The sequence below is a fragment of the Mustela erminea genome, chromosome 16 (assembly GCF_009829155.1).
Source record: "Mustela erminea isolate mMusErm1 chromosome 16, mMusErm1.Pri, whole genome shotgun sequence".
Taxonomy (NCBI): Eukaryota; Metazoa; Chordata; class Mammalia; order Carnivora; family Mustelidae; genus Mustela; species Mustela erminea.
The window spans coordinates 60,417,710-60,435,820 of NC_045629.1; the positions used below are offsets into that span (position 1 = coordinate 60,417,710).

At 34.8% G+C, this 18,111-nt stretch overlaps 1 non-coding gene and 1 pseudogene across 1 annotated transcript; both read left to right on the forward strand.

The window, feature by feature from the left end:
- The first annotated feature begins 8,607 nt into the window (after window positions 1–8,607).
- LOC116574966 lies at window positions 8,608–11,475 on the forward strand (annotated as a pseudogene).
- A 4,077-nt stretch (window positions 11,476–15,552) lies between these two features.
- On the forward strand, window positions 15,553–15,659 carry LOC116575656. Its single transcript, XR_004279895.1, has one exon. It is a non-coding gene; the product is annotated as a U6 spliceosomal RNA (small nuclear RNA).
- The last annotated feature ends 2,452 nt before the right edge of the window (window positions 15,660–18,111 follow it).

Below are 18,111 nucleotides of genomic sequence, written 5' to 3' on the forward strand. Positions count from 1 at the left end.
CACTTTTTAGCTATTTAAATACTGTTTGAGTGAACAAATTAAGCCATTTATTATATATTCTCTGCATATCACTTGTATATTCTCTCCTCTGTTGTTGCAGGTTACAAGAGTTGGTGCAGGATTTAGAGTCAAAATATATTTTTTATAGCAATAAGCTTGGTTTTCTTTCTTTGTAGAAACTAATAAACATAATAAAGAAATAAACATAATAACAAAACTTCCTTAGCTATATCCCCAGCAGGCATCTGACTAAAGACTTAAAAACTGTAAATACTTAATATTACTCCTATACTATTTGGTATACTATTTCAATTTTCCACTCTGCCAAGTATTAGTTTAAAGATGAATTATTGAAACTAAAATCAACTGTAATGTTGCAGCTATTTTGGTACATTAAATGCCAAATGCCTATAGGTGACTCCATTAGAAAGGATGGATAGAGTTTCACTTAGAGCACTGGCTAAATGAAATTAGCATCTTACTACCTTTAATGAGCATAATGTCTATCTTTTATTATGCTAAATTTAACAACCACTCTCTCTTGAGTGTTTAGTTTTATTTTCAGAAAATTAAATGATGGAAGACGTGACTCAGTATGTAGTGCTTAAAATGTGAATGCTATATGGAAATAATCTGGTTCACATAAAAGAGTGCTTTCTAAAACTAAAGAAATTTCCTTAGAAACCTTATTTTAAAAACATAGCAGTTATGATGGTAAAATTTAGTTCATGTAGGAGTCTCATATTTTTCTGGGGTTCCCACATCTGTGCACATAATTCAAATTGTAGTGCTTTTTTTTTTTATTTAAAAAATTAGTCACTTTAGTCACTCTGATCATTACTTCTATATTTTTTGTGTCTTCAGCTTTTAACAAACTGATATGCTTTTATATTTTACTATATATTAAATCTGTTTTCCTGGATTGGGTGGTGTGATATACTTTTTGCATAGTATGATCCTAAGTATTAACAGAGAGCAATTAAATTCATTTTCAAGGCCATCATTCAATAAGTACAGTATCTATCAATTTAGCCCCTGTCTGACAATTTTAGAATCAGAGACTGCTCAGATAAACCAATCAGAATTGATTTATTTGCCATTAAAAAAATCTACATAAAATTTTGAATTATGTTGTTTTTAATAATCCTGTCTCCTCTAAATTTTCTTTACAATGCTTTTTATAGCAGTTTCTGAAACTATTAAATTTGTGTATGTTATATCATCATCACCATTTCATTTATAGGCAGACTAAAAATCAATGTTTTATTCAAGTTATTTTCTTTGATTTTACATAGGGATTTACTGGAAGATGAAAAGACTAGATAAAGAACCATTATCAGCTTGATTCTTATCTTCTAATGTTTTTCTATTAAATTTTGAAAGATTTTTAAGCAACTAACTTTACTAGATTTTGAGGGCTTGTTTAAAATACATCACAACTGATACATACTTTAGTAGTATTGTGCCAATGCCTAATTTTATTTGGTAGGGCATCTATTAGTCAAAGACAACTAGGTCAAATTTGATCTTACAAGAGGAAAGACAAAGAAGTTTAAGTTTTCAGTGACATTCTTGGGAATATACTCTCACAAGAGGAAAGACAAAGAAGTTTAAGCTTTTAGTGACATTCTTAGGAATATACTCTCTGATCCTGAGAATATTTTGCCAGGTGACTGAACTCAGATTCCAGCATGCTGGTTATAATTGCTAATACATTGTACCAAACCGATATTGAAGTAAAGAGAATATCTCCAAAATACTTGTCACAGAAGCCATGATGTCAAAATCACACAGAGGATGTGATGGGTAAACATATGTGAGACTTTCCAAAATGATGTGATAAAGGATTTTATAAGGAACTGTAAAGCTTCATTGGCAAGTCCCTCCTTTCTTACTCATTATATTCCTCCTTATTAAACTACCCTAATTTGCCTGCTTCCTCTTCAGATAAGGTTAGATATCACCTCTTCCAGGAAGTCTTTCCAGATCTACAGAATGTTTTGTCCTTTGAGGTAGTGGCAAACTTTTTCTCTCTAGCATGTTATCTTTTCTTTTCTTTCTTTCTTTCTTTCTTTTTTTTTTTTTTACATTATATTGGTATTTTTAATTTATTTCCTTGATAGTAGCAACTGAGACCTTTTTAGCCTGTGGTAGGCATTCAAATACATGTTCCTTGAAAGAATGAATAATTTAGTAAACAAATTCACAGAAGAAAACACAAATTACTTAAGTGAGAATGAGTCACTTCACTGAGTCTATATTTGGAGAATACCTCTATCAACTAGTTAAGAATTAAGATATGGTTCAATGGCTTCATATTCTAAATAAGAAAATAACTCAGAAGCTTCTGGAGACACTCAAAATAAAACCATGATATTATAATTATAAATGTTTTAAGTAAAATAGGAGGAGTATCCAAGGAAATCACATGGCAGAGTGTGCTTGGGATTCTTAAAAAAAAAAAAAAGAACTTGGATGAATGATTTTTAATTTTTAAAATTTATTTGAGAGAGAGAGAGGGAGAGAAAGATGCTATGTCTGCGTGTGACTGGCAGGCAGGAGCAGAGGATGAGTGGGGGGGAATCTCAAGTAGGCTCCCCACTCAGCACAGAGCCTGAGGCAGGGCTCGATCCCAGTACACCAAAATCATGACTTGAGCTGAGATCAAGAGCTGGATGCTTCCCAACTGAGCCACCAGGTGCCCTGTGGATGAATGATTTTTTAAAAGTTATTCTTGAGGGAAAATATCCAGTTTTGAATTCTTGTCATCAAATGATCCGGATGTGACCATAAAAATAGTTTAGAGTTCTAGTGAGAATATTTGGTTCACTTGGATATTTGATTTGACCATCCTCAAACAATAAGGGGACCCCAAAACTAGAGAAAGCTGAAAGTCAGGCATAGAGATAGGTAAAAACAGGGAGATTTTTGTAAAGAGAATTGATAATAATTAATTTTGATAATAATTAAAATTGCTTCCTTAGGGTTCAGGTCAATTTCAGACTTAGTTTTCTCAGAGGAAACTACGTTGCAAACAGCCCAATCATCTGAAAGTAACTTTGGTTTTATGATGACTAACTACAACTTATTTATTTGTTATTTTTATACACTTTTAAATATATATATATATTCATGTATATATTTATTATTAACTCACAGTACTAGACTTCTGTTTACTTTTTTAAAAAAATGAATAGTACTTTTTAATTAATAGCAACATTGCATTGAAAGAATAAAGGGAAAAGTTCAAACTGGTGCTCTCCCTCCTGGAATTAGGATTAATGTCTAAGGGTTTTTCTAAACCTAATGAAATTTACATGGTACTTATATTCTGTTATGCTAAAGAAAGCTACCAAGAAACACTACTGTTATCCTAAAATTTTACTGGAAAGTAGTTCAATAACGGAGGAAGTCTAAGGTTCATATTTGTTGTTGGTGGTTACTCTGATACAATTAAAGTTTATAAATTGTCACTGTTAGTGCAATTTGAAACACTTTGAATGCAATGTGTTTCAGCTGTTATGCCTTTATTTTCCTCTGAAGTGAACACTAAACATTGAGAAAATGGCTTTGCTCTTAAAAACAATATGCTATTTAGTTATGAAATGTAATACTTGAATTATATCTTAGATCTCTTTTCTAAATAGGGGAAGAATGTGGCACCATCACAATTATTTATGATAAGATGTATAGATTAAATGATGTGGAAAAAAGCTCAGCTAGGTTAGCTAAAGTTATATAATGGAAATCAAGCACGATGCTAGAAATATAATATAAAATAAATATAACACATTTGGAAAGTAGATCTTTGATCAAGTACTAAAAGCAGACATTTTAATTTTTTCAAAGAAAATTGTGTTTGGATGGTTCAGAATGTATTTATCCTACAATTTACTTTATAATTGAAAATCATTTGAGGATGATTCATAACAGAATCCATGATCCATAACAAAATTACAAGTTTCTGATTTGGCTTCTCTGTATTTAAACCATAGCTTGCATTCATTTAGCACTTATGTATTGTCATATCCTATGCTGGGTTCATTACACACATAATACATAATAGGTAGGCATGATTATCCCAGTTTCTTCAGGGGAAAAAAGGTTCAGATAAATTGGATAACTTTCCCAAAGTAAAACGTTTAACAAATGGCAGAGGTGGAATTTAAATGCAGATGAATGGATAAAGAAGAAGTGGTTCATATATACAACAGAATATCACTCAGCCATCTGAAAGGATAAATATCTGCAATTTACATCAACATGAATGGAACTGGAGGATATTGTGCTAAAGGAAATAAGTGAATCAGAGAAGCACAATTATCATATGGTTTCACTCATATGTGGAACATAAGGAATAGTGCAGAGGACAAAAGGGCAATAAAGGTTAGGGGGGCTACTGAATGGGAAGAAGTCAGAAAGGGAGACAAACCATATGAGACTCTTGACTCCAGAAAACAAACAGGGTTGCAGAGAGGGAGGTGGATGTGGGGATCGGGTAACTGGGTGATGGACATTGAGGAGGGCATGTGATATGATGAGCACTGGCTGATTGATGATACTTAACTAATGAATCATTGAATTACATCAAAAACTAATGATGTACTATATATTGGCTAACTGAATTTAAATTAAAAAAAAAAATGCAGAATTTTTTGGCCTCGAACTTAAAGCCATTTTCTCTCTACCAAACTGCCTATCTGTTTAGGATCATATCTTACTCTCTTCTTTCCCAACTCATTTTCTACTACAGCAATATAAAAATATACTACTTTTTTGAAAATCTCATGATCTTTCGTGCCTTACTCTCTTTATAGTTTTTTTTTTTTTTCTTTTTTTAGTTTATGTTCCTTAGGAACGTCTAAGGCACTTCCTTCCTTAGGTTCTTTCTACTTTTAAATACATGACAAACTTCTATTTTCCTGAAAGAGTATCATCATATTACAGATTCATTATAAATCCTTTCCCGACTACCACCGTTTTCCTCCAAAGGGGCATTTGCTTTCTATTTAACCTCTGCATTCTATGTTTTCTGTACGCTGTGTGTGCATTCTACTTTTAAAATTTTATATGTATATCTAAGTTTTCTTTTTTTTAAAATTTTTTATTTTTTATAAACATATATTTTTATCCCCAGGGGTACAGGTCTGTGAATCGCCAGGTTTACACACTTCACAGCACTCACCAAAGCACATACCCTCCCCAATGTCCATAACCCCCCCCTTCTCCCAACCCCCCTCCCCCCAGCAACCCTCAGTTTGTTTTGTGAGATTAAGAGTCATTTATGGTTTGTCTCCCTCCCAATCTCATCTTGTTTCATTGATTCTTCTCCTACCCACTTAAACCCCCATGTTGCATCACCACTTCCTCATATCAGGGAGATCATATGATTGTTGTCTTTCTCTGCTTGACTTATTTCGCTAAGCATGATACGCTCTAGTTCCATCCATGTTGTCGCAAATGGCAAGATTTCATCTAAGTTTTCTAATCATGTGTTAGCTTCTTCAGAGGTTATATATATTTTACTCATATTTGGGTCCACACAGTGCCTAGAACATTGTCTGGTATGTAATAGGTACTGAGTTAGTGTTGAAGTAATGGCCTTTGTTGTTTCTTTTTGTTTTGTTTTCATAATCATGTTGATGGGGGAATGAGGCCATATCTGAATAAGAGGAGAATATCACTGTTTTTGACTTTAGGTGATTGGAATTATGATTAAAAAAATTTTAAAGTTTGAATATTTTCTAGAAGGATACTAAACTTGAAATCAGAAGTTTTAAATAAATTACTGCTTTTTCATAGATAACCTGTGGCAATTTAGGTGTTTTAATCTCTAATTATTAAATCTATAATCTATGATTATTTCTTCTCTTTAATTTATCATTATTTCTTCTATGGATGTGACTTACATAACTCTTTTTAAAATCATATGGTTATTTGGAGAATCAAATGAAAATGTAATAATGTATATGAACACATTTGCAGAGTACAAACCATTATACACGATAGATAGTCCTATGATTACTTTAGGGAGAGAAAGTGATCCAAGAAAGATTAGCAAAAAATAGTGAGTTGGGACTATCATACCTAAAGGTAATGAGATTTTTGAGAAAAGAAAAAAATGTGGCTAGAATAATTTAGGATCATCCCATAACATATCCTTCTGTGATGATTCAGAATGCCCATATTCAAATAAATATTTATTCCTTTTCGAAGTTTAGCAATTTTCAGAAATTGAGTTTTATTTTTAGTAATCCTAACACAAGTTACGAACTTGAGAAAAATCTGTCCTAGAGATTTTTAGCAAATAAGAAGGTAAGAGAGGAGACACTGACAATTTGAAGATCAAGTATAACTGAAAATTTATCCCCAGCTAGACTCAAATTAGGAAGGATGAATAGTGAGATCCCTACTTGGAATTATTTCATTATTCCACTGTGGATGCTTCAATTTTTAGTAGTAGTAATGAAAGTAGCAAAGTGATGTGTCAATCAAGTATGTTCAGCAGAGTCATTTCAAGGGCTAGGCAAGCCAGTAGCGATACATTTTGTGAATATATTCATTTCTGGATTACTGCTTTACCAGTGGATGAAAAACTGTATGCTGGGATATAATGGTAGTTCAAGGGGTAAGAGAGAGCACATTATTGCACAGCCAGAATATAATCATAGGTACCCTTAGGGAGTAATTGTTACATTTTAATCCAGAAGAAAGCAAAGACAGTCTAAATAGCTCTTTAAAAGCAGAATTAATTCATAATTAGGAAATGATAGAGTTCTTAACTGTCATATATGGGAAAACCCAAGAGCAAGCTCTATTCTAAATAGACTTAAAAAAAAAAAAGAGAAGTACTTGATATTAAAACAAGACAATTCATTAAATTTCACAAGGGAACTTGCAGTATACAGATGTAGGCCAAAACATAGGGTTCTTTAGGTCAAATGTGAAATTATTTTAAATTAATTCTTGGCACCAAATTAAAATGACTTTTGAATAGTAATTATTTTTTACTTTCATTAGCAATGGTTCTTGAACTTTAATTTCTAAAGTGTGATGCAGCAAGGTTCTTAGTATGCATTTATAGTAAATGCAGGCTCTCTTCTAGCATTTTAAGTCTCTTAACAGGTCTTTCCTTTTCTGCAGAATTTCACTAGCTGAATGTTAATATTACTCTTGATTATAGAAAGGAATATATTAAAGTTTCTTTCCCTATTAATGTCTTTTTAACAGAAGTTTAATATTTAGCTAAAGTATTCAGATTCTATGCCTATAGTAACATTAGAAACTTGAAAACTGTTAGCGAAGTTAACCTAACATTGTGTACTTTTGAAAAATCCAGTTTGAGGAATAATATAAACTTTTATTTTGAGATTTAAATTATTTATAATCAGTTTTGTAAGTAAAAATTAGAAAAATATTTTTACTTAGATTTTTCTGTAATTTTCCAAAGGAATTGAAAACTTATTGAAGGATAAAATAAAATATTTGGGAACAATGAGAGGAAGATGGAGAATAATTTTTTTAAAAGATTTTATTTATTTATTTGACAAACAGAGATCACAGGTAAGCAGAGAGAGAGAGGAAGGGAAGCAGGCTCCCTGCTGAGCAGAGAGCCCGATGTGGGGCTTGATCCCAGGATCCTGCGATCATAACCTGAGCCAAAGTCAAAGGCTTTAACTCACTGAGCCACCCAGGCGCCCCGGAGAATAAAAATTTTTTAAAATTAAACTGATTCTAAGATTAAGGAAAGTTCTAGAAGGAATGATTAAATAAATGTCATCTTAGAAAAAAGACTTTATTAAAAACACATTGTGGTAGTAATATCACACAGTATCTTTCTCTAAAATCTTATGACTAATAAAGTCATATATATATTCACTTGCAAAAAGTCATCTGTGAAATCATCTTGGAAATAATAGTATTTCCAAGCCCTTCCTTAGATTCTGTGAGCACAAGTCTTTAATGTTATAAACAAACAAACAAACAACAACAACAACAACTGCAAACCGGCAAATGAAACCCTTGCTCTCATGGAATTTACATTCTAAGGAGGATGACTAATTGACAAACAAATAATTAAATATGTAAAATGAAAAGAGTGAAAAGAGATAAAGAAGGAACAAGGGGGTACCTGGGGTGAATTCTGGCAACAACCTGAAGGTGTTTGACGTAGATTACTCCCTAGTCTATTTTCCAGGTTATTGCGACTTTGTTGAATTAACATTTATAGAGTCCCAGAGTGTCTGATGGTGATTAGTGATTCAGCAGAAGACCACAAGAGAAAGTGAAATAGAGACATTTATTACTCACAGGTTCTAGACAAGGTACAGGTCATACCCCCAGGGGCATGTGGGGAACTCAAGGAAGGATGCTGGCAGAGAGAACACAGCGGGACCTGGGGCTCATGGGATCATTAGGGCCCAAGGTTTGGGTCTGTTCAAACCAAAAGAAGCAGGGTTTTGGTAAGCTTCTGGGTGTGGGATCTCTTACCAAGGGTCTCACAAGGTAAAGGCCTGGGAGTCAGGAGAGAGTGCATATAACCAGGGATGTTGGGGGCTGTATTTAGAGCACATACTTGGCACTCACCAGAAGGGCTAGTGTCAGTTCATGGCGTGCATTTCACTTGGCCACAAAAATGGCTGCCAAGGTAGAATAATATGGACTAGTGCTAAGCTCCCCACAGAAATGGACATTAGGCCCCTGAAAAAAAGGACCCAGCCAAATTTCCTCTACTCCCAGCCATGGAAACTATTAGACAACAACTGTGTTATATTATGCTTCTAAGTGTGTGGCAATTTGTTATTCAGCAGTGGGAATCAAATACAAACCATTGGAACAATTTCCATAGCAGAGTGGTGTGATGTTAGTTATATAACCTAAGTCAAACCAAATGGAACTCCATTTCCTTAGCCAGAAAAAATTGATTTAGAGGTGAACATGTGAATTAAGCTGAGTTGATCAAAATTCTTTTTAAGATATTTTCTGCTAGAGCGGATAGAACATTTTCTGTTAAAGCTTTTTATGCCAGTTGTCATGCTACTTGAAAAGAGAAAACAAAAAGTAAAACTTAAATTTCCTCAAACTAGCTATATATAAATAGCCTCTCATAAGCTGCATGTCTTAGAATTCCATAGGTCCATAAGAAATATGACTTGCTGGGGCACCTGGGTGGCTCAGTGGGTTAAAGCCTCTGCCTTCGGCTCAGGTCATGATCCCAGGGTCCTGGGATCAAGCCCTGCATTGGGCTCTCTGCTCAGCGAGGAGCCTGCTTCTCCCTCTCTCTCTGCCTGCCTCTCACCTGCTTGTGATCTATGTCTGTCAAATGAATAAATAAAATCTTAAAAAAAAAGAAATATGACTTGCTAATAAAGAATTATGGCTAATACAAAGACCAAATATTGGATCTGTTATTCTTTCCTAGCATTACTTCATAATCACTAAATTCTGGCCAAGTTTAACTATATGCCATTTCTGTAACTCATCACTTATACTTGACTTCTGTATGTTTGCTCACAATATTTCTTTCACTGCATTTCATTTCCCTGCATACACTTTCCTTGACTTTTTTATACCCAATTCCTATCCATTCATCAATGATGTAAGTTGAGGTTGCCTGTCACTAGAATGTCTTTGCTCAAAAAGTTAAAATAAATTTCTAGAATAATTTTACCTTGGTCATGCAAAGTAAATCCCACTTTTGGAATTTATTAAAAATCTTTCTGTGGCTTAGTACATGATCATTCTGTAATAATTCATCCAAGATTACTTGAAATGAATGTGTATTCTGTTTCTAGGCTTTCTTTTCTAAAAAATCACTTACCTACTTAAAATGCTGTTTCTAGGTTTTCAGTTCTGGTGTAAGAAAATATAATTTAAAATTTTAAAATGTTATTTCTTTTTTTTTTAGATTTTATTTATTTATTTGACACAGAGAGAGATTACAAGTAGGCAGAGAGGCAGGCAGAGAGAGAGAGAGAGAGAGAGGAGGAAGCAGGCTCCCTGCTGAGCAGAGAGCATGATCCAGGGCTCGATCCCAGGACCCTGGGATCATGACCTGAGCTGAAGGCAGAGGCTTTAACCCACTGAGCCACTCAGGCACCCCTAAAAATGTCATTTCTAATGTTGATTTTTTAAGGGATTGAATTTGAAATTTTGGGAAATTTGTATATATAAATATAGTTTTAATTGGGCAAAATGCTACCATTTTGACTTCTGAGAATGAAGTCTACCATATGCTATGCTACTGGAATGAGATGTAAATACCTCCTCTTACACTGGCTAGTCATTTAGCTCTTGACACTGGATAGTCTACTGAATCATGATGCTGGGACACTGCTATTTAACTCTGATTAAAACATTCAGTTTGGCAGGTTTTATATACAGCTAACAATCTATGCATCTCATCCCATACTCTAATTAATAATTTCACACTTGTATAAATTTATGCTTCATTCTCTAGACTGTAAAATTTTTTGTTTGGCAGGGATATTATCTGATTATATATATTCTCAGCCATGCCCCAGAAATAGGCACTTAGTTTTTACTCAGCACATTATTGGTACATAAAATAATAACAAAGGAAGCAGTAGTAATAGCTCAGAACCGAGTAGTTTAGTGAAAATGCTGCTTCTTCTTGGTGGCAGCATATGGGACTTACCATGAATTTAATGATAACAGTGAATTAATCTGCTGAGGAACAAGAGGGCAGACAAGTTTTGTGATGATAACTTTGCAATGTACATACTTACTGATTTTTTAAATCAAACTATATGATCTTCCTTGATTGATATATTTAACTTAATCACAATGTATGCTCTGTAAGGTGGGGACTTTGTGAATAGTGTTTATCTTTCTATCCTCAGCATCTATTCTTAGCATATATTTGGCCCTTGATAAATATTGATTATATGACTTAATGGATTAGTAATTACAACAGTTATTAAAACTATGAATTAGAATGTAGTTTGCTGGCCTGGCAGATACCAGCGCCCCAGAGCCATCTGAACCACCCAGCCGTGGTCAGCACCACCATGTTCTTGAACATCACCATGGAGAGCAGTGCTTAGGCTGTGTCTCCTTTGAACGGTTTCCAGACAAAGTTCCAAATACAACAGGGAATTTTGATGCCTAAGCACTGGGAAAAAGGAATTGGTTATAAAGTTTCCTGTTTTCACATGGTTATTCCAGGATTTATGTGTTGGGGTGGTGGTGGCAAATCTATCCATGGGGAGAAATTTGAGGATAAGAATTTCATCCTGAAGCACACTGGTCCTGGCATCTTGTCCATGGCAAATGCTGGACCCAACACGCTTCCCAGTTTTACATCTGTGCTGCCAAGGCTGAGTGCTTGGATGGCAAGCATGTGGTCTTTGGCATGGTGAAATAGGGTATGAATATTGTGGAAGCCTGGAAGGTTTTGAGTCCAAGAATGGCAAGACCAGCAAGATCACAGTTGCTGACTGTGGACAAATCTAATAAATTTGACTTGTGTTTTATCTGAACTACCAGCCCATTTCTTCTGTAGCTCTGGAGAGGTCCCCTTCACCCCCATCTGCTGGAAATTTTCTATAATCTTTGTGCTCTGGCTGCAAGTCCATGGATTCCATGTTTTCTTTACGCCCCTTCAAGTCTACCTGGATCACAGAGTTAAGATTATGATGATGAAATAAAACCTAAACAACAACAAAAAGAAGATAATCTGCTAAAAATGTGTTCCTTATTTGTTACATGAATTTCTAGCTATCATTACCATAAGAACACCCAGTGAATTGAAGAGCATCTATCTTATTTATCAAAACTCTTGGTTAATATTAAGAAAGGTTCCATCCTCACCCTGAGTTTTGGCATTTTTATGTATGTCCATTTAGTCTTCAACATAACATGTCCAGTCCTCTTTGTTATCATCTTTCCCTCAAAATAGATAGACCTTCACATCTTCCTCATTTTATTACAGCCAGTACAGTTTTCCTAGCTATCAGATCCCGGAAACTTACGATAATTTTCAAATGTCTTCTTGTTTCATCATATCCAGTTAATTGTCTTAGACTTTGAGGACATCTGTTAACCACATTTATTTTGATAACAACCCAATTGGACATGGCAGAACTCCATATACAGATGGGGAGATGGTGAATCACTCCCAAGAAGGTTTAAATAACCATTATTCAGGACCAGATCCTTTTACAATTTTCCCATTAGTTCTTTCTATAGCATTTACTCTCCTATTTTACTTTTTCCCTGACATATACAATGCATATAATATCCTGTATTTTAATTTTATGGATCTTGTGTTATAGTTGAATTGTTTCATTTGTACTTAACATATTTTGAGCTATAGTAAGCCCTTTGATGTCTCAGACTAAGGCTCTCTGTGTCCACCCTAGAAGGAGGCTGTTTTTAACTACCTCTGAAAGGTGAATAGCTATAGCATATCCTATTTATTGTATTCCTTCAGGACAGTTACTTTCAGGGCAATTACTGTTCTCATTTTGAATCTGCCTTATGATCACAGATAAACCCCAAGTAAGCATCTACAAGGTTCTGTTACACAGTTTTTCCAGTGTGGTGGATTTGTACCTCAAGCATAATTCTAGCTTTAGGCTGAGGAGCATTATCACTAATCCCCATGAATCCACAGTCAAGGTGAAAAGACATGCAAAAAAACAGCAATTTCAGGAGAATCTGGTAGAGATAGGCAATGGGAAACTATGTGACCTACAAGGAGTACCAAAGCTAAGGTAGAGAAGTCTTGAAAACTTTCTTGGGAGGAAGGGGACTCATATCTTTATTGAGATACCTTCACATAACATAAAATTCACCACCTTAACCATTTTAAGTTATACAGTTCAGTGCTATGTAGCATACTTACAATGTTATGCATACTATCACCACTACCTAATTCCAGAACATTTTAATCACCCCAAAAGGAAACCCCATATCCATTTTAAAGAGTCATTTCTCATTTTCCCTAGCCCCTTTCCCCCTGGAAACTGTGAATCTGTTTTCTGTTTCAGTGGATTTGCCTATTCTGGACATTTCCTATAAATAGAAACATAGAAGTGTAGTAGTCTTTATCTAGTAAATTTAATGTTTGGACTTCCTTAAGGACAGTTTCTATTTATTGTCCCCTCCCCCCACTCCTGTTTATGGACCATACTTTCTCATTTATTTGTATGCATCACATTTTTGTTGAAAACAGTATTTTTAATATGATAATGTAGCAACTCTAGAAATCAGGATATCTGGAAACTCCCGCCCCTAAGGTTTGCTATTGTTCCTTCTTGTTGTTATTGTTTGGGTATCTGGTGACTTTCTGAACTAATTGTAAAGTCTGCTTTCTGTTGTGTGTTGCCCCTCATGTTCTGTTAGTTTAGTGGTGAGCTAGAGGCTGGAATAAGATTTGCTTAAACACCTGTAAACAGTAAATTCCCAGTCTTTGCCAGGGGTCTGTGTGTATGCTTGGCATCCCTTCAACACTCAGTCAAGCAATTTACATCTCTGCCTTGGCCTTTACTTCCTCTCTGTGTAGATCCCGGAGGTCAGTCAGAATGAGAGCTTAGGGCCTTCTTAGTTCTTTCTGAGCATGTGCCCTGCTCTGGAAATTCACATGACTTTTCAGATCCCCTTGAGTATATTGGAGGTTTTGAAAACATGTGTTTGCTGGGACATCTGGGTGGCTCAGTCAGTTAATCAACTGACTTGATTTTGGTTCAGGTCATGATCTCAGGATCCTGAAATCAAACCCTGGGTCAAGCACCATCTTGGATTCTATGCTCAATGGGAAATCTGCTTCTCTTACTCTCTCTCCCCACCCCTGCACCTTCTCCCATTTGTTATCTCTTTCTAAAATAAATATATAAATAAATAAATCTTTAAAAAACAAAACAAAAAGCATATGTTTCCCCAAAGCATCCCATTCCCTAGTCTTCTCTCCCAAGCTTTTTCATTAGTAAGTGGTTTTCCCCAAGTGTTGCCCATTGTTTCAGAAAGCTGATACATCTCTCTATAAATGTTTTTGAGAAATACCTCCCCAAAACTGCCACAGTTCCAAGTTAAACAAGATAAAGGCAACCCTTCAGTTGGTCTTCTAGAGAGCCATTAGACAGGTCAAAACAAATGAACACAATTCTTTGCGAATGAGGTCTTTTCTGTTGCCTCTGGTACTGGTATCTGTACAAGGGTTGTGGATTAACTGGGAATATGAAATGAGAACAACGTAAATCTGAGGTGCCTGGGTGGCTCAGTTGGTTAGGCATCTGAATCTTGATTTCAGACCAGGTCATGTTCTCAGGGTTGTGAGATCAAGCCTTCCATCAGGCTCACACTGGGCATGGAGCTTGTGTGGGATTCTCTCTTCTTCCTTCTGCCCCTCCCCCATCCAAAAAAATTAAAAAAATAAAGAAAGAAAAGAACAGCATAAGTTACACTGCAAAACCCTCTGTTCTTACAAGATTCAGATGACTTTTCTTACTTAAGTCTTACCCTCATTGCTGGAAGTTTTTGGTCTGTTTCCAGAATTCCGAAAAGGTTGATTCTGACAGTTTTTATAAGATTCCATTGACTTTATGGAAGGATGAACTTTTGGATTTCTTTACTCTGCCATTTTCACTGACAACACTAGAAAAACTTTTAAGATGATGTTACAATCAAGCTGGGTTTTAAAAAATCCAGCAGGAATTAGTCAGGTAGAAAGTTGAGAGAACAAATCAGATAGAGCATTTTATCAAAAGGCCCAGAAGTACAAGGAGGAGACAAACATGTGCTGGGAAATGACCCCAGTTCAGCAAGATTGAATTATAGGATACAATTAAGTGAAAAGACATGCATTTTAGAGGAGATAAGATGAAGATTCAGAGTTCCTTATGCTGTAATACAATATTTGGACTAAATTTGGGCAATGTGTACTGAATTATTTAAATAAAACTTGTTAAAAAAATAAAGCAGACTTGTTAAGTCATTTCTGTAAGCATTATGGAAGATGGATAGTTTGAAAATGAATTTAGGCAAGGGATCTAGTAAAGAGACTAAGACAAATATCGTGAGCCTAAGAGGTGATAAACTGAGGTTGTGACTGTGGAAATGGAGAGGAGGAATACTTAGTACTCAGTACCTAGAGTGGAGATACTCAGGAGTTAAAATTGGTAAAGAGTAATCTCCTTTTTTTTCAGTGCATGTGAAGGGGGAAGGCATGGCAATGAGGAATAAGTGTAAAGAAAGTGTCTAGAATGATGCTGAGAATCTCGGCTTTAGAAAGTGAGAGGGAACCAACACCATTCACTGAAATTAAGAGTACTCAACATGAAGTAAATTTGGAGAAGAAAAAGAAAGCTAGCTGAATTCAAATTAGAACATTATGAGATTAAGTTTTTCATGAAACATGTGGCGATATATTCAATGGACCCAGGAAGACACATGTTTGGTGCTTAAGCACATGTTTGGTGCTTAAAAGGAATTTGGAGCTGCCAAAGTAAATTTTGGATAGCTAAGGTGTATATATAAGTGATAAAGAGAAACTGTAGGTATAAATGAAGTCACTAGAAGTAAAAATATACATTGCTTACATTGGCAACACATATGCTAAAATTGGAATGATACAGAAAAGATTAGCATGACCTCTATACAAGGATGATACACAGATTTCTGAAACATTCCCTATTTTTTAATCTGTGGATACAGTATTTTGTGAATAACCTTTTAAATAAAAGAGAACCTTACAGAAAAAAAAAAAAGAAAAAATATAGAGAAGAAGATTAAGGCTACCCTAGAACACTTTAACAATTGAATAGATAATTTGTTATTACTATTCCTAGCCAAACTGCATCAGAAAATAAAAGTCAATGAAAAGTTTATTCACAAGTAATGTATGAAGAGATTATACCATTCTTTCTTAACTTCAGACCTAGTGAAGTTCTCATTTAGTCAATCCAGAAAACTTTCTGATGGGACATTAAGTCTGGAGTTGTTCCAGTAGTATAGAATCCAGAGTTCTCATTTATATGGTAGAACAGTTTACCTAGGATAACCATTGATTTGTTCAGTTTTTTAAAAAATCTAGGTCATCAGTATGAATTTAATTTTTAATATTGTGAACTGAAAGAGTATTAAACTTCTCTAAGAAAACAAGCAAGAGAGTCCCAAAATGTAATCAGGGTTGAGAACTGCTGTTGGAAAATGTGAGGTATAGTTAAATCCCCCAGGATTAACCTTATTCCTAACTTTAATGTATCCTAATTTTAGAGATTTTTGTAAAAAAACTACTTCCAAAGACATAGCCCAAGATTTGACAAATAATAAATCATTTCTTTATATTTAAATGTTCAGATATTTGTGGATAAGAACTACATTTTATATTTTTTAAACTAACACCATGACTACATAGTGTCATATTGCATATATGCTGCAAAATACTGTATAGTTGCAACAGAAACATATTATTTGTACTTAAAGATTATAATAATCCGTCACTGTCATTGTTTAAAATGGACAGGATCCAAGGGTGCCTGGGTAGCTCAGTTTGATAAGCATCTGCTTTCAGCTCAGGTTATCATCCCAGGGTCCGGGGATGGAGCCCCACATCAGATTCCCTGCTCAGCAGGAAGTCTGCTTTTCCCTCACTCTCTGCCCTTCCCCCCACTCATGTTCTCTCTCTTGCTCTCTCAAATAATTAAAATATTTAAAAAGTAAAAACATTATAAATTAACATGGGCAGCATCTGAATTTCTAATGAAGAATTAACAGTTATTCAGAAAAAGATTATTTCAATATGAGTAGCTCCATTCACATAGCAAGATAATTTCCCAGTAAACATTTCCTATATGGATAGTATATGTGAAGGACAACAAACCTTTCTATAAAGATAGCAAATGTTTTAAGCTTTGCAATTGATACCATCTTTCATAACATCTGAAATTTGTCCTTGTAGTGCAAAAACAGCCAGAGAAAATACATAAAGGAAGGAGTATGCCAAAACCTTATATACAGACACTAAATTTTGATTTCCTATAATTTTTATGTGTTACACAATAGGATACATTTGATTCTTTTCAATATTGGGGGTATAAAACCCTCTCAGTTCACCATGCAAAACAAAAACAGGTAGACGGCCACATTGGGCATTTGGACTATTGCTTGCTGACTTCTGATGCAGCACCTAAAATCTCTGTGATTTTTCTTTCAAACCAAATGTATGCAAGCAGCATATACACAGGCTAAGATTGAGTTCTCTGGATTCTGAAAATTCTGAGGTTGGAGCACTGTGATTTTTTCCCCTTCACATCTTCCTGTTCATCTTGCTTTTGTTTGTGTTCTTACTGTGTTTCATAGGCTCAAAAACATAGGGTTTTGGAGTGACTGCATACATGTGTGACTGAATAAAAATACTAATGTCATTTATATTCTGACATGGCATTAAACACAACTCAAAAATCAAATGACTCGGGGCGCCTGGGTGGCTCAGTGGGTTAAGCCGCTGCCTTTGGCTCGGGCCATGATCTCGTGGTCCTGGGATCGAGTCCCACATCGGGCTCTCTGCTCAGCGGGGAGCCTGCTTTCTCCTCTCTCTCTTTCTGCCTGCCTCTCTGCCTACTTGTGATCTCTCTGTCAAATAAAATAAAATCTTAAAAAAAAAAATTAAAAAAAAATCAAATGACTCAGTTTTCTTTGTTCCCCAACATTTTTAATGTAGTTATATTATTAGAAACCCCGTTTCTTCACTGATGTTGACTTAACCCACAGTATGTAAGCATAACCATTTTAAAATTCCATAGCCTTTTTAATTGTTCACAAAGGAGCATGATAACAGAGTTTATCATAGGGTCAAAATAAATAAAGCACATTATTGATGTGCTTGCAACACTTAGGCATTTAAAGATGAGGGCTTTTTTATGATTATAAAATGTAATTAAATATTTCCTTATTTAATAAATATATGCATATAAAAACAGATAATTATATTGCTTATATTTTGACTACTTAGTAGTGTATTGAACATTGGAACATTTTTTTCCCTGAATCATGTATTTAGTTGTGCTAACGTTTGTACATATTTAATTATTCAGGTGATAATAGTTTAACAGACCTTGATATATTAAGGTATAGTGGTTAAGAGCATCA